Below are 17,203 nucleotides of genomic sequence, written 5' to 3' on the forward strand. Positions count from 1 at the left end.
GTTTAATAGATATCAACGATGATAACCCATTTTCTAAGAAGCTCAGACAAGGAGAGACATTTTATTTCTTATGTGTAGCAGAGTCAAAGGAGAACTATTTTCCCCAAAGATCAAACAAATTGGATGGCGGCCATTGAGGTGCCGCCACGGCCATCGATTCTCTACATCTGGTACTTCTCCATAGTTTTATTGAATTAAAGGTAAAGGTCACCAACAACTTCCCCGGGGTCATTATTACAATGTGAATGAGTCTTATCTATTTCATTGTCTCGATTGTTCTGATTGGTAAACCGTATGTCCTACTGCAACAATGAGACACATTGACATATACTGGTAATAACCTTGAGGCAATTCCAAGGTCAACGGTTTTAAGCATGACCTCAACATGACCCCCATATGTATCATATGTGGTCAGAGGTATGCCCATAAATACATCATCCTAGACAATTGGACGTAAGAAAACGAATGTCCAGGCTGGCTATTGACCAGTACCTTAGTATCTGTAGTACCTGCGTAGTAGTGGTCACTGTACAGTACTAACAGAGGTGACTGGGATATCATTTACAGTACTGCAGTACTTTTTACCAAAATATAACGACAATTAACACTGGACAAAGGACCGTTAATGCCAGAATATACAGACCAGGAAAGACGGTTATGTGTCGGTAGAGAACACATCACTCCACCACCAGTCCCTTAACCCTTTCACCCCAACTGACCATATTGGACTTCAAATGATAAATGAATGGCAGAGTCCACTAAAGTTTCATAGGGTTGAAAGGGTTAACCAATACAGGTCATTCCACAAATCTTGTCTGGAAAGTCCTCGAAACCATCACAAATCTCATCTGGAAAGTCCTCGGAACCCCAATGGTCTCAGCTTCCCAATCACCATACAGCTGGTGCTCAATTTGTAAAACTCTTTCATTGTCGCTGTCTCCTGTGTTTATTAAATTTCCAAACATTTAATGGTGTTTCAGGATTTCGTATAAATCCATTTCCTAATCTAGGTGGTACTTTACGTGTCAACCAATATGTCACGACGTACAAAAACTTAAGTGTAAATCTGAACAACAAGGCATCCTTACCAGTCCACGGTTACATTAATGTTCCTTAACTGAAGAAAAAATTCTAACGTAAGATTTTCAATAGGAAAGCATAATTAGATTATAGGGGAACAAAACTTAGTAAAAGAAACTTTTCTTTAAATTCTGTAATGCTTTAATTCTTATAGAAAATTCTAAGCTAAAACCAAGGAATTTTTCTAAGTTAAGGAATATTGTTGAAATTATACTAAATATCTGATATCTAAATATCTAAATTGTCATCTACAAAAGAAGTCATTGAAGAAATTCTTATTACTGTTTCCTATATAATGACAGACAGCGCCTCAAGGGGTCATAAGGAGGTTCCGTTTTAAAATTCCTTGCCACATCCTGCTGCAGAGATCATCATCTTAATACCTGTACATCCATCTTAACATGTTCTCCGTCAGCAGATCTAGCCCCTCCCACATACAGCTCCGTCAGCAGATCTAGCCCCTCCCCCATACAGCTCCGTCAGCAGATCTAGCCCCTCCCCCATACAGCTCCGTTAGCAGATCTAGCCCCTCCCACATACAGCTCCATCAACAGATCTAGTCCCTCCCACATACAGCTCCGTCAGCAGATCTAGCCCCTCCCACATACAGCTCCGTCAGCAGATCTAGCCCCTCCCCCATACAGCTCCGTCAGCAGATCTAGCCCCTCCCACATACAGCTCCATCAACAGATCTAGCCCCTCCCACATACAGCTCCGTCAGCAGATCTAGCCCCTCCCCCATACAGCTCCGTCAGCAGATCTAGCCCCTCCCCCATACAGCTCTGTTAGTAGATCTAGCCCCTCCCACATACAGCTCCGTCAGCAGATCTAGCCCCTCCCACATACAGCTCCATCAACAGATCTAGCCCCTCCAACATACAGCTCTGTCAGCAGATCTAGCCCCTCCCACATACAGCTCCATCAGCAGATCTAGCCCCTCCCCCATACAGCTCCGTCAGCAGATCTAGCCCCTCCCCCATACAGCTCCGTCAGCAGATCTAGCTCCTCCCACATACAGCTCCATCAACAGATCTAGCCCCTCCCACATACAGCTCCGTCAGCAGATCTAGCCCCTCCCACATACAGCTCCATCAACAGATCTAGCCCCTCCCCCATACATCTTCGTCAGCAGATCTATAGCCCCTCCCACATACAGCTCCATCAGCAGATCTAGCCCCTCCCACATACAGCTTCGTCAGCAGATCTAGCCCCTCCCACATACAGCTTTTATTAACGTTTCCATCATCTCCAAATGTTCAACAATTTCAAAGGCTACACCTCATTTTGTTGAATAATGAATTGCCATTTGAATTATCACCCTCCATATCCATTGAGAAACTGTTAGATATTCAAAGGTAAGACTTTACCTTTGAAAATTGGCTGGTACGTTGTATTTGAACATATGATTAGACTAAATTAATGATGAAGCTAAAGGCAAAATTAGGCCGGCGGATGATATGATATAACCGCACCCCATCATCAGATAATCAGCACAGCACATTTACATACATAATTAACGACAGTTACCCAATGGTTCTTATTACAGGTAATAGAAATATCCAGGTCCTGAGACATTCCGTGTCAACAAAAACATATACCAGGACCCTGTAACTTGGGCTACTGGTGCTCTGTAACAGTTTCAGCTACTGTACTATCCTCAAACAAGCCCCATCTCCTACATAAGGAGTAAAGTATCTAAGTTTGGGGAGGGCTATTTGTGAACCCCTTTAAGCTAACTGTTTTAAAATTGTGATTCTGCAAAAATGAAGGGGTCTGTTTGTGGTCTGGAGCTACTTGATTTGAAAACCACAGCCCTATACCGGAGTCAATTAGAAGCATGCTCTGTTTGTTGAGTGACTATAAGATGGTATATGTATTTAAAACTGTGGCAAACTCTCAATACCTGATGACAACCTATGGGAATACTCTCAATACCACAACCCATGGGAAACTCTCAATACCACAACCTGTGGAAAACTCTCAATACCACAACCTAAGGGAAACTCTCAATACCACAACCTAAGGGAAACTCTCAATACCTGATGATAACCTGTGCTCTCAATACCACAACCTGTGGGAAACTCTCAATACCAAAACCTGTGAGAAACTCTCAATACCACAACCTAAGGGAAACTCTCAATACCACAACCTGTGGAAAACTCTCAATACCACAACCTGTGGGAAACTCTCAATACCACAACCTGTGGAAAACTCTCAATACCACAACCTAAGGGAAACTCTCAATACCACAACCTAAGGGAAACTCTCAATACCTGATGATAACCTGTGCTCTCAATACCACAACCTGTGGGAAACTCTCAATACCAAAACCTGTGAGAAACTCTCAATACCACAACCTAAGGGAAACTCTCAATACCACAACCTGTGGAAAACTCTCAATACCACAACCTGTGGGAAACTCTCAATACCACAACCTGTGGAAAACTCTCAATACCACAACCTAAGGGAAACTCTCAATACCACAACCTGTGGAAAACTCTCAATACCACAACCTGTGGGAAACTCTCAATACCACAACCTGTGGGAATACTCTAAATACCACAACCTGTGGGAATACTCTCAATACCACAACCTAAGGGAAACTCTCAATACCACAACCTAAGGGAAACTCTCAATACCTGATGATAACCTGTGCTCTCAATACCACAACTTGTGGGAAACTCTCAATACCACAACCCGTGGGAAACTCTCAATACCACAACCTGTGGAAAACTCTCAATACCAAAACCTGTGAGAAACTCTCAATACCACAACCTAAGGGAAACTCTCAATACCACAACCTGTGGAAAACTCTCAATACCACAACCTGTGGGAAACTCTCAATACCACAACCTAAGGGAAACTCTCAATACCACAACCTGTGGGAAACTCTCAATACCACAACCTGTGGAAAACTCTCAATACCAAAACCTGTGGGAAAACTCTTAATACCACAACCTGTGGCAAAGAACAAGGATAAACACTTATTCCTGTCAGTACTAGCAGGAACCAAACCTGGATCTTACCATGCCGTATATGATTCCTGACTTTACCAACTGAAGCGGATCTTTAGAACCACGCTCCGTCAGCTCTGTGACAGAAACCTTATTTAACACTATGCTCAAGTCACCCTCATGGCTTCCTCTTACATTATTGATAAATATGGCGGGTAATATTACTCTACACCGAGTTCACACTTAAAGAAAGCAGGTTTTATTATAAGGATATGTAAATTTTGAGGAGAGTAGGGGGTAAAATATTTGCTTGCTCACAATTTTAATTATACGGACTTTAGCAATCAGATAAACAGACAGTTTAGGATATCTGAATATATTACAATGGTAATTATTATTTAATTAGAAACTGACTGTGTTCTGTCAGCCATGCATGTAACATATGCAGATCAGTGGGACCAGTGATTACAGACTTTACCAAGGTGTAAATGACACAGAATTAGTGCCAGGGGGATTCTTATAATTAAAGGCATAATACCTCTATGTTGGAAACAAATTGATGATGAATAACAGGCAAATCCTTCTGAAACTATATTTTTAAGATAAGGTATGAAATTAACCCTATAGATCAAGAAACCTACATAATGGTTGAGGGTAACAAAATGACATGTAAAGACATTATAGAATTTCATTTGTGTCCACTACAATCTGGTATTACAATTTAACATCCCTCTGGTCATCAACCCTACACACATACCTAGAGTACCTCCCCCACCCCACCACACACTTATAAACATACACACATACCTAGAGTACCTCCCCCCACCCCACCACACACTTATAAACATACACACATACCTAGAGTACCTCCCCACCCCACCACCACACACTTATAAACATACACACATACCTAGAGTACCTCCCCCACCCCACCACCACCACACACTTATAAACATACACACATACCTAGAGTACCTCCCCCACCCCACCACCACACACTTATAAACATACACACATACCTAGAGTACCTCCCCCACCCCACCACCACACACTTATAAACATACACACATACCTAGAGTACCTCCCCCACCCCACCACCACCACACTTATAAACATACACACATACCTAGAGTACCTCCCCCACCCCACCACCACACACTTATAAACATACACACATACCTAGAGTACCTCCCCCACCCCACCACCACACACTTATAAACATACACACATACCTAGAGTACCTCCCCCACCCCACCACCACACACTTATAAACATACACACATACCTAGAGTACCTCCCCCACCCCACCACCACCACACTTATAAACATACACACATACCTAGAGTACCTCCCCCACCCCACCACCACACACTTATAAACATACACACATACCTAGAGTACCTCCCCCCACCCCACCACCACACACTTATAAACATACACACATACCTAGAGTACCTCCCCCACCCACCACCACCACACACTTATAAACATACACACATACCTAGAGTACCTCCCCCACCCCACCACCACCACACACTTATAAACATAACACATACCTAGAGTACCTCCCCCACCCCACACCACACACTTATAAACATACACACATACCTAGAGTACCTCCCCCCACCCCACCACCACACACTTATAAACATACACACATACCTAGAGTACCTCCCCCCCCACCCCACCACACACTTATAAACATACACACATACCTAGAGTACCTCCCCCACCCCACCACACACTTATAAACATACACACATACCTAGAGTACCTCCCCCACCCCACCACCACCACACACTTATAAACATACACACATACCTAGAGTACCTCCCCCACCCCACCACCACCACACACTTATAAACATACACACATACCAAGAGTACCTCCCCCACCCCACCACCACCACACACTTATAAACATACACACATACCTAGAGTACCTCCCCCACCCCACCACCACCACACACTTATAAACATACACAGATACCTAGAGTATCTCCCCCACCCCACCACCACCACACACTTATAAACATACACACATACCTAGAGTACCTCCCCCACCCCACCACCACACACTTATAAACATACACACATACCTAGAGTACCTCCCCCACCCCACCACACACACTTATAAACATACACACATACCTAGAGTACCTCCCCCACCCCACCACCACACACTTATAAACATACACACATACCTAGATTACCTCCCCCACCCCACCACACACTTATAAACATACACACATACCTAGAGTACCTCCCCCACCCCACCACCACACACTTATAAAACATACACACATACCTAGAGTACCTCCCCCACCCCACCACCACACACTTATAAACATACACACATACCTAGAGTACCTCCCCCACCCCACCACCACCACACACTTATAAACATACACACATACCTAGAGTACCTCCCCCACCCCACCACCATACACTTATAAACATACACACATACCTAGAGTACCTCCCCCACCCCACCACCACCACACACTTATAAACATACACACATACCTAGAGTACCTCCCCCACCCCACCACCACCACACACTTATAAACATACACAGATACCTAGAGTATCTCCCCCACCCCACCACCACCACACACTTATAAACATACACACATACCTAGAGTACCTCCCCCACCCCACCACACACACTTATAAACATACACACATACCTAGAGTACCTCCCCCACCCCACCACACACTTATAAACATACACACATACCTAGAGTACCTCCCCCACCCCACCACACACACTTATAAACATACACACATACCTAGAGTACCTCCCCCACCCCACCACCACCACCACACTTATAAACATACACACATACCTAGAGTACCTACCCCACCCCACCACCACACACTTATAAACATACACACATACCTAGAGTACCTCCCCCACCCCACCACCACACACTTATAAACATACACACATACCTAGAGTACCTCCCCCACCCCACCACCACACACTTATAAACATACACACATACCTAGAGTACCTCCCCCACCCCACCACCACACACTTATAAACATACACACATACCTAGAGTACCTCCCCCACCCCACCACCACACACTTATAAACATACACACATACCTAGAGTACCTCCCCCACCCCACCACCACACACTTATAAACATACACACATACCTAGAGTACCTCCCCCACCCCACCACCACACACTTATAAACATACACACATACCTAGAGTACCTCCCCCACCCCACCACCACCACACTTATAAACATACACACATACCTAGAGTACCTCCCCCACCCCACCACCATACACTTATAAACATACACACATACCTAGAGTACCTCCCCCACCCCACCACCACACACTTATAAACATACACACATACCTAGAGTACCTCCCCCACCCCACCACCACCACACTTATAAACATACACACATACCTAGAGTACCTCCCCCACCCCACCACCACCACACACTTATAAACATACACACATACCTAGAGTACCTCCCCCACCCCACCACCACCACACACTTATAAACATACACAGATACCTAGAGTATCTCCCCCACCCCACCACCACCACACACTTATAAACATACACACATACCTAGAGTACCTCCCCCACCCCACCACACACACTTATAAACATACACACATACCTAGAGTACCTCCCCCACCCCACCACACACTTATAAACATACACACATACCTAGAGTACCTCCCCCACCCCACCACACACACTTATAAACATACACACATACCTAGAGTACCTCCCCCACCCCACCACCATACACTTATAAACATACACACATACCTAGAGTACCTCCCCCACCCCACCACCACCACCACACTTATAAACATACACACATACCTGGAGTACCTCCCCCACCCCACCACCACCACACTTATAAACATACACACATACCTAGAGTACCTCCCCCACCCCACCACCACACACTTATAAACATACACACATACCTAGAGTACCTCCCCCACCCCACCACACACACTTATAAACATACAAACATACCTAGAGTACCTCCCCCACCACCACACACTTATAAACATACACACATACCTAGAGTACCTCCCCCACCCCACCACACACTTATAAACATACACACATACCTAGAGTACCTCCCCCACCCCACCACCACACACTTATAAACATACACACATACCTAGAGTACCTCCCCCACCCCACCACCACCACACTTATAAACATACACACATACCTAGTTAGTACCTCCCCCACCCCACCACCACACACTTATAAACATACACACATACCTAAAGTACCTCCCCCACCCCACCACACACTTATAAACATACACACATACCTAGAGTACCTCCCCCACCCCACCACCACCACACACTTATAAACATACACACATACCTAGAGTACCTCCCCCCACCCCACCACCACACACTTATAAACATACACACATACCTAGAGAACCTCCCCCACCCCACCACCACACACTTATAAACATACACACATACCTAGAGTACCTCCCCCACCCCACCACACACTTATAAACATACACACATACCTAGAGTACCTCCCCCACCCCACCACCACCACACTTATAAACATACACACATACCTAGAGTACCTCCCCCACCCCACCACACACACTTATAAACATACACACATACCTAGAGTACCTCCCCCCACCCCACCACCACACACTTATAAACATACACACATACCTAGAGTACCTCCCCCACCCCACCACTACACACTTATAAACATACACACATACCTAGAGTACCTCCCCCCACCCCACCACACACTTATAAACATACACACATACCTAGAGTACCTCCCCCACCCCACCACCACCACACACTTATAAACATACACACATACCTAGAGTACCTCCCCCCACCCCACCACACACTTACAAACATACACACATACCTAGAGTACCTCCCACACCCCACCACCACACACTTATAAACATACACACATACCTAGAGTACCTCCCCCACCCCACCACACACACTTATAAACATACACACATACCTAGAGTACCTCCCCCACCCCACCACCACACACTTATAAACATACACACATACCTAGAGTACCTCCCCCACCCCACCACCACCACACACTTATAAACATACACACATACCTAGAGTACCTCCCCCACCCCACCACCACACACTTATAAAACATACACAGATACCTAGAGTATCTCCCCCACCCCACCACCACACACTTATAAACATACACAGATACCTAGAGTATCTCCCCCACCCCACCACCACCACACACTTATAAACATACACACATACCTAGAGTACCTCCCCCACCACCACACACTTATAAACATACACACATACCTAGAGTACCTCCCCCACCCCACCACCACCACACACTTATAAACATACACACATACCTAGAGTACCTCCCCCACCCCACCACCACCACACACTTATAAACATACACACATACCTAGAGTACCTCCCCCACCACCACACACTTATAAACATACACACATACCTAGAGTACCTCCCCCACCCCACCACCACCACACACTTATAAACATACACACATACCTAGAGTACCTCCCCCACCCCACCACACACTTATAAACATACACACATACCTAGAGTACCTCCCCCACCACCACACACTTATAAACATACACACATACCTAGAGTACCTCCCCCACCACCACACACTTATAAACATACACACATACCTAGAGTATCTCCCCCACCCCACCACCACACACTTATAAACATACACACATACCTAGAGTACCTCCCCCACCACCACACACTTATAAACATACACACATACCTAGAGTACCTCCCCCACCCCACACACTTATAAACATACACACATACCTAGAGTACCTCCCCCACCCCACCACCACCACACACTTATAAACATACACACATACCTAGAGTACCTCCCCCACCCCACCACCACCACACACTTATAAACATACACACATACCTAGAGTACCTCCCCCACCACCACCACACACTTATAAACATACACACATACCTAGAGTACCTCCCCCACCCCACCACCACCACACACTTATAAACATACACACATACCTAGAGTACCTCCCCCACCCCACCACACACTTATAAACATACACACATACCTAGAGTACCTCCCCCACCACCACACACTTATAAACATACACACATACCTAGAGTACCTCCCCCACCACCACACACTTATAAACATACACACATACCTAGAGTACCTCCCCCACCCCACCACACACTTATAAACATACACACATACCTAGAGTACCTCCCCCACCCCACCACACACTTATAAACATACACACATACCTAGAGTACCTCCCCCACCACCACACACTTATAAACATACACACATACCTAGAGTACCTCCCCCACCACCACACACTTATAAACATACACAAATACCTAGAGTACCTCCCCCACCCCACCACCACACACACCAGAACTTTCTTAAGTTTATAGTACACATGTTTTCCAGGTAGATAAACACACATTGTCATATGTACAATGTATGAAAGGCATACATGTACCCGACACGAATACAGGAAGAGATTAGCTGTCAATAGCCATACCTAACTTGACAAAGGGGACACCTTTTACCCTATAAAGATATATTGTTAGAGATCAGACATAACTGGCACAATGGGATAACTATATTAGGGCCTAGGAAATTAACTATAAATCCAGGTATATACATCTAAGCCTGGTATGCAAAGTGAAAGTCCACACAGTAGCCAAGTTAAAGCCAACCATTCAGTCAGACTAGACACATCAACACGATTTCTGTGAGAATCAATTGACTAAGTAACACTCTTCAGCTAATGATTTCTACCTTTACCTGGAGACAAGTAAACGAAGTAGGGAAAATGCAATGGAAAGAACTTACCTGGAGTATAGGTATTTCCCAGTAACACACAGCCGATCTATATATCACAGGTAGATTCCACTGTATGACAATGTTTATCTAAAGTATCAATCCTTAATAAGCCACAGGTAGGACACCCAGTTATACCAGACACAATTGGACTACACGTGTGTAATATATGTCAGTAAATATACTACGCGTAGTATTTAGTACTGTGTTAGCAATTTTCTTCACCCTTAATCAAAGTAAGGAGTGTATAGCAAGATACTTAACAACAGTAATGAAATATTCAGACTATAAATAACCTAGTACTTTGTCAAACCAGTAGAGTTAAATTTACCTGTCCCTTCATTGAAACACGATTACAGGTAAATATGACTGATCATTACAGGTGTGACAATTGAAGAAAGTAACTTGTACCTGGATAAAGTAGGGTCCGTCAATACAGAAATCCCAGGTGTCGCAGGACATAAGTCCACGTTGACAAAAAGCCCACGTTTAGCTGTACGTATAGATAAGTGGGGCGGATGGCGAATCAACTGATAAGGCCAGTAGGCACAAGCTCTACACAAGTTCCTTACAAACCAGGACAAAGTTATCTTTAGAGTGAAAACAATCTCGTAATCTTTAAATATTAACACTGTGAGCTCCAACAGGCATCAGTGTATATGTATAGGTATCATTGTACAACAGCCCCAAGATAAACATTTCAACCAAAATCAAACAATTGATTGACAACTAGAAGTTTTCCAGTTGGAAACTGATCAATATCCTAATCCGTTATACAGTAATAGGTAAGTCAGATTTTTTTTTTTTATAAAAAAGTGTCTGTCTGATCATATATCTCACAGCTTTTTTCTTGTAACAAAGAGTTCCACATAATATATAACGTCACGTCTGCTGTCCTGCTTTGTCAGTTAAACAGTAATTAATTAGTTTTAATCAAGCAAACTCCAAAATTCACTAAAATTTCAGTATTTTTTCAGAAACCTCCACTGCACTATTGAAGGACTATAGCCATCTATACATTGAAAACTTACACCATATACAGTCTCGCTTCGTGACAGACAAGACAAAAATAGCTCTTCAAACTATATATAGCTTTTCTAAAATATGTAGCTCTATGTACTAAATTTAGCTGGTGACATATATGTTTGTCCTCTGATGGTGATGCTTAGAGTACAGAGGCTGTTTAAATCTATTGGAAAGACTTTTATACCTCACATGTCATACCCAAAATTATATACTGTCAAAACATTATGTGGACATATGTGTAGCTAATCAGACATTTATGGGGACTGGAAAATATTTTGTTGGAGTGAAAATGGATTAAGTCTTACCCTTAATAGATCTACAGGCATCTTTTTTACTGTTACATACAACATCTACATTTAAATAACTTCAGAATGTGATTGTTAAGTGAGACTTGAAGCTTCTGTAGGAAAGTTGTACCTCAAATTTGTTTCATCAAATACATCAGAGACCAAAACTCTATACCAGGTATACAAGAAGAAGAATTGTGATTTGGCATCTTAAATGCATGAAAAAAATGATTACAATTGCAATTATATTCATTAAAAAAAATTAATTACAATAAAAAGTATATTAATATTTGATTTGTTTGTGATTTTTTGAATTAGAGAAGTGTGACATTTTTATATCTAGTTTGATGGGACAGTCATCCGATGTATGATGGATTTATAGTGGAATATGATTGACATGCATGTTGACCTCTGCTAACAATGATCTTACTGACAAACAATGACACACAGTTATGATACATGTCTATATAACATCCAGGACCATATACACGACAATACATAAAACCCAGGAAATGTTATCACATTGGTTTTTTTACTTTCATTTCGTCAATCTTTGGGTTAGTATATTTTGTTTAACGTTTTATTAATAGCCATGGACATTTAAGGACGTGCCTGGTTTTAGAGGTGGAGGAAAACCGGAGTACCCGGAGAAAAAAACCACAGGCTTATGGTCAGTACCAGGCAACTGCCCCACATGGGTTTCGAACTCGCAACCCAGAGGTGGATGGCTAGTGATAAAGTGTTGGGACACCTTAACCACTCAGCCACCGCGCGCGGCCCCTATGTCAAACTAACATCTTGAACGTACTATAGACAAGTTTAATCTTAAAAGTATCGTACATGTATATCTAAGTATATCTATTACACATCTTAGTCTTTGTTATCAATACATGTATTTCTTATAATAATGAACACGAACAAAGTATTTAACGGTTGTTAAGATATTTAAATCTTAATCGCTTGTAAATAACCAATGAATATATATGATCAACTACTTCATAGTTCAGTGATATTATAAGAATATGCAAAGCTGAAGATTTACAAACACTTCCAGAAATTTGTGATTAATTGCCTTTTCAAAATCATCATCGATCATCGGTCTCATTATTATATTTTTTTTTTTGGCTAATTTTCGATTATTTTCAATCATCGTCTCATCACAATATATAATTTCTTAATTTGATGGCTATAAACTTGCAACATGATTAAATATTATGTTTAATTATCATGATAAAATACACACATATATATCACTAACTGTCCTTTACTGCAGATACATACAACACCTCTGATCGTGTGTCTATCAGGAAATCCGTCACTCACCGTACAACATCGGAATGATCATACACAGCCCTCCATCAGATCTCCTTTGTTAATTTTATAACTACACTGCAGTTAGTGACTCCAAAGCAGTGATGTAAATTAATTTGTTGACTGAACACTTTCACTCGGTAGAACCACACAAGCTAACCAATGACAGGACAATATCTCGAACACTCAGCAGAGTGAACACCTATACGATACTCATAGACAGTCCACAGTCCGTGAAGAGGTCGACAGTGCAATTCATTTGTCAATGAAAATATATCTACACCATAACAAGAGTCAATATAGTAATGTGTACTAGATATAGTCTCCTTACAGTTTATTAGGGGCTGGTCGCGCCTGGTACAATACAGACGAGGTGAAAGACCTTGAAGCCAACACCCTAGTAACGTATTTATCCTCAAATAAGCCCCCTCCCCTAGTGTAAAAGTTTAGTACCATATTCATCTTCAAATAAGCCCCCTAAACTAGTATAAAAGTTTAGTACCATATTTATCCACAAATAAACCCCCTCCCCTAGTGTAAAAGTTTAGTACCATATTCATCTTCAAATAAGCCCCCTCAACTAGTATAAAAGTTTAGTACCATATTTATCCACAAATAAACCCCCTCCCCTAGTGTAAAAGTTAAGGACCATATTTATCCTAAAATAAGCTCCCTCCCCTAGTTTGAAAGGTTAATTTTATCCTCAAGCAAGCATTCACCTCTAGTGTAAAAGATTAGTAAAATGAGTACCATATCTATCCTCAAAAAAGTTCCCATCCCCTGTGCAAAAGTTTAGTACCATATTTATCCTCAAAAGAAGTCCCCTCCCCCAACGTAAAAGTTTAGTACCATCGGGGTAAGATAATTAAGCTGACAAACACTCGACAAGCCTGGTGTTTGGCAACTTAAGAATCTTCCCCTCGGGTTGAGATTCCCCTATCTCACCCCCAAGGGGGTGAAAGATTCTATTAATCCTACACAACCATGGACAATATATATTGCACCAACACAACAACTGACAATACCGCACCAACACAACAACGGACAATACCGCACCCAACACAACAACGGACAATACAGCACCAACACAACAACGGACAATACAGCACCAACACAACAACAGACAATACAGCACCCACACAACAACGGACAATACAGCACCCACACAACAACAGACAATACCGCACCCACACAACAACCGACAATACTACACCCACACAACAACGGACAATACAGCACCCACACAACAACAGACAATACCGCACCCACACAACAACCGACAATACTACACCCACACAACAACCGACAATACAGCACCAACACAACAACCGACAATACTACACCCACACAACAACCGACAATACAGCACCAACACAACAACCGACAATACCGCACCCACACAACAACCGACAATACCGCACCCACACAACAACCGACAATACAGCACCAACACAACAACCGACAATACTACACCCACACAACAACCGACAATACTACACCCACACAACAACCGACAATACAGCACCAACACAACAACCGACAATACTACACCAACACAACAACCGACAATACTACACCAACACAACAACCGACAATACTACACCCACACAACAACCGACAATACAGCACCAACACAACAACCAACAATACAGCACGTCACAACAACCGACAATACAGCACCCACACAACAACCCACAATACAGCACCCACACAACAACCCACAATACAGCACCAACACAACAACCGACAATACAGCACGTCACAACAACCGACAATACTACACCCACACAACAACCGACAATACAGCACGTCACAACAACCGACAATACAGCACGTCACAACAACCGACAATACTACACCCACACAACAACCGACAATACAGCACCAACACAACAACAGACAATACTACACCCACACAACAACAGACAATACAGCACCCACACAACAACAGACAATACTACATCCACACAACAACAGACAATACTACACCCACACAACAACAGACAATATTACACCCACACAACAACAGACAATATTACACCCAAACAACAACGGACAATACTACACCCACACAACAACAGACAATACAGCACCCACACAACAACAGACAATACAGCACCCACACAACAACAGACAATACTACACCCACACAACAACAGACAATACTACACCCACACAACAACAGACAATACTACACCCACACAACAACAGACAATACTACACCCACACAACAGACAATACTACACCCACACAACAACAGACAATACAGCACCCACACAACAACAGACAATACTACACCCACACAACAACAGACAATATTACACCCACACAACAACAGACAATATTACACCCAAACAACAACGGACAATACTACACCCACACAACAACAGACAATACAGCACCCACACAACAACAGACAATACAGCACCCACACAACAACAGACAATACCACACCCACACAACAACCGACAATACAGCACCAACACAACAACGGACAATACAGCACCCACACAACAACAGACAATACAGCACATCACAACAACAGACAATACAGCACGTCACAACAACCGACAATACAGCACCAACACAACAACTGACAATACCGCACGTCACAACAACGGACAATACTACACCCACACAACAACCGACAATACAGCACGTCACAACAACGGACAATACAGCACCAACACAACAACAGACAATACAGCACCAACACAACAACAGACAATACTACACCCACACAACAACCGACAATACAGCACGTCACAACAACAGACAATACAGCACCAACACAACAACAGACAATACAGCACGTCACAACAACAGACAATACAGCACCAACACAACAACAGACAATACTACACCCACACAACAACCGACAATACAGCACATCACAACAACGGACAATACAGCACGTCACAACAACCAACAATACAGCACGTCACAACAACCGACAATACAGCACCAACACAATAACAGACAATACTACACCCACACAACGGACAATACAGCACGTCACAACAACGGACAATACTACACCCACACAACAACAGACAATACAGCACGTCACAACAACCGACAATACTACACCCACACAACAACAGACAATACTACACCCACACAACAACAGACAATACAGCACGTCACAACAACGGACAATACAGCACCCACACAACAATGGACAATACCGCACCAACACAACAACGGACAATACAGCACGTCACAACAACAGACAATACAGCACGTCACAACAACAGACAATACAGCACGTCACAACAACAGACAATACAGCACCAACACAACAACAGACAATACAGCACGTCACAACAACAGACAATACAGCACGTCACAACAACAGACAATACAGCACCAACACAACAATGCCATTTTCTACAGACAATACTTCAACACTCACACAACAATGTCATTTTCTTTCAGCCATTTCAAGTTAATTATGAAATAACACTTTGGTGATTGCATGCTTTAATAAATTGATCAGCGCATGAACAAATTTAGATTCTATTTACAACGAAAAATCAGAATCATGCCTATATAACTACAAATGTATTTCAAATTCATCCGAATCTGATCTATAACAATGATCGAAGAATCAATGCATTCACTTGCCACTTACAAAAACTCTAGCACGACATCATGCATTT

General features: G+C 42.9%; 1 protein-coding gene across 3 annotated transcripts in view; it reads right to left on the minus strand.

The window, feature by feature from the left end:
- LOC117343528 (polypeptide N-acetylgalactosaminyltransferase 5-like) overlaps positions 1 to 17,203 on the minus strand; it is a 190,618-nt gene that overhangs the window by 151,099 nt on the left and 22,316 nt on the right. Inside the window, exon 1 of one of the 3 annotated variants that reach the window (XM_033905911.1) lies at positions 11,329 to 11,410. The exons of 1 other annotated variant lie outside the window; for it this stretch is intronic. The gene's annotated coding sequence lies outside the window, so the exon portion shown is untranslated. Of the gene's footprint in view, positions 1 to 10,929; positions 11,029 to 11,328; positions 11,411 to 17,203 lie in introns of those variants that run through there. One more of the 3 variants, XM_033905910.1, reaches the window with a different exon arrangement.

This window comes from Pecten maximus, chromosome 15 (genome assembly GCF_902652985.1).
Source record: "Pecten maximus chromosome 15, xPecMax1.1, whole genome shotgun sequence".
Classification (NCBI taxonomy): domain Eukaryota; kingdom Metazoa; phylum Mollusca; class Bivalvia; order Pectinida; family Pectinidae; genus Pecten; species Pecten maximus.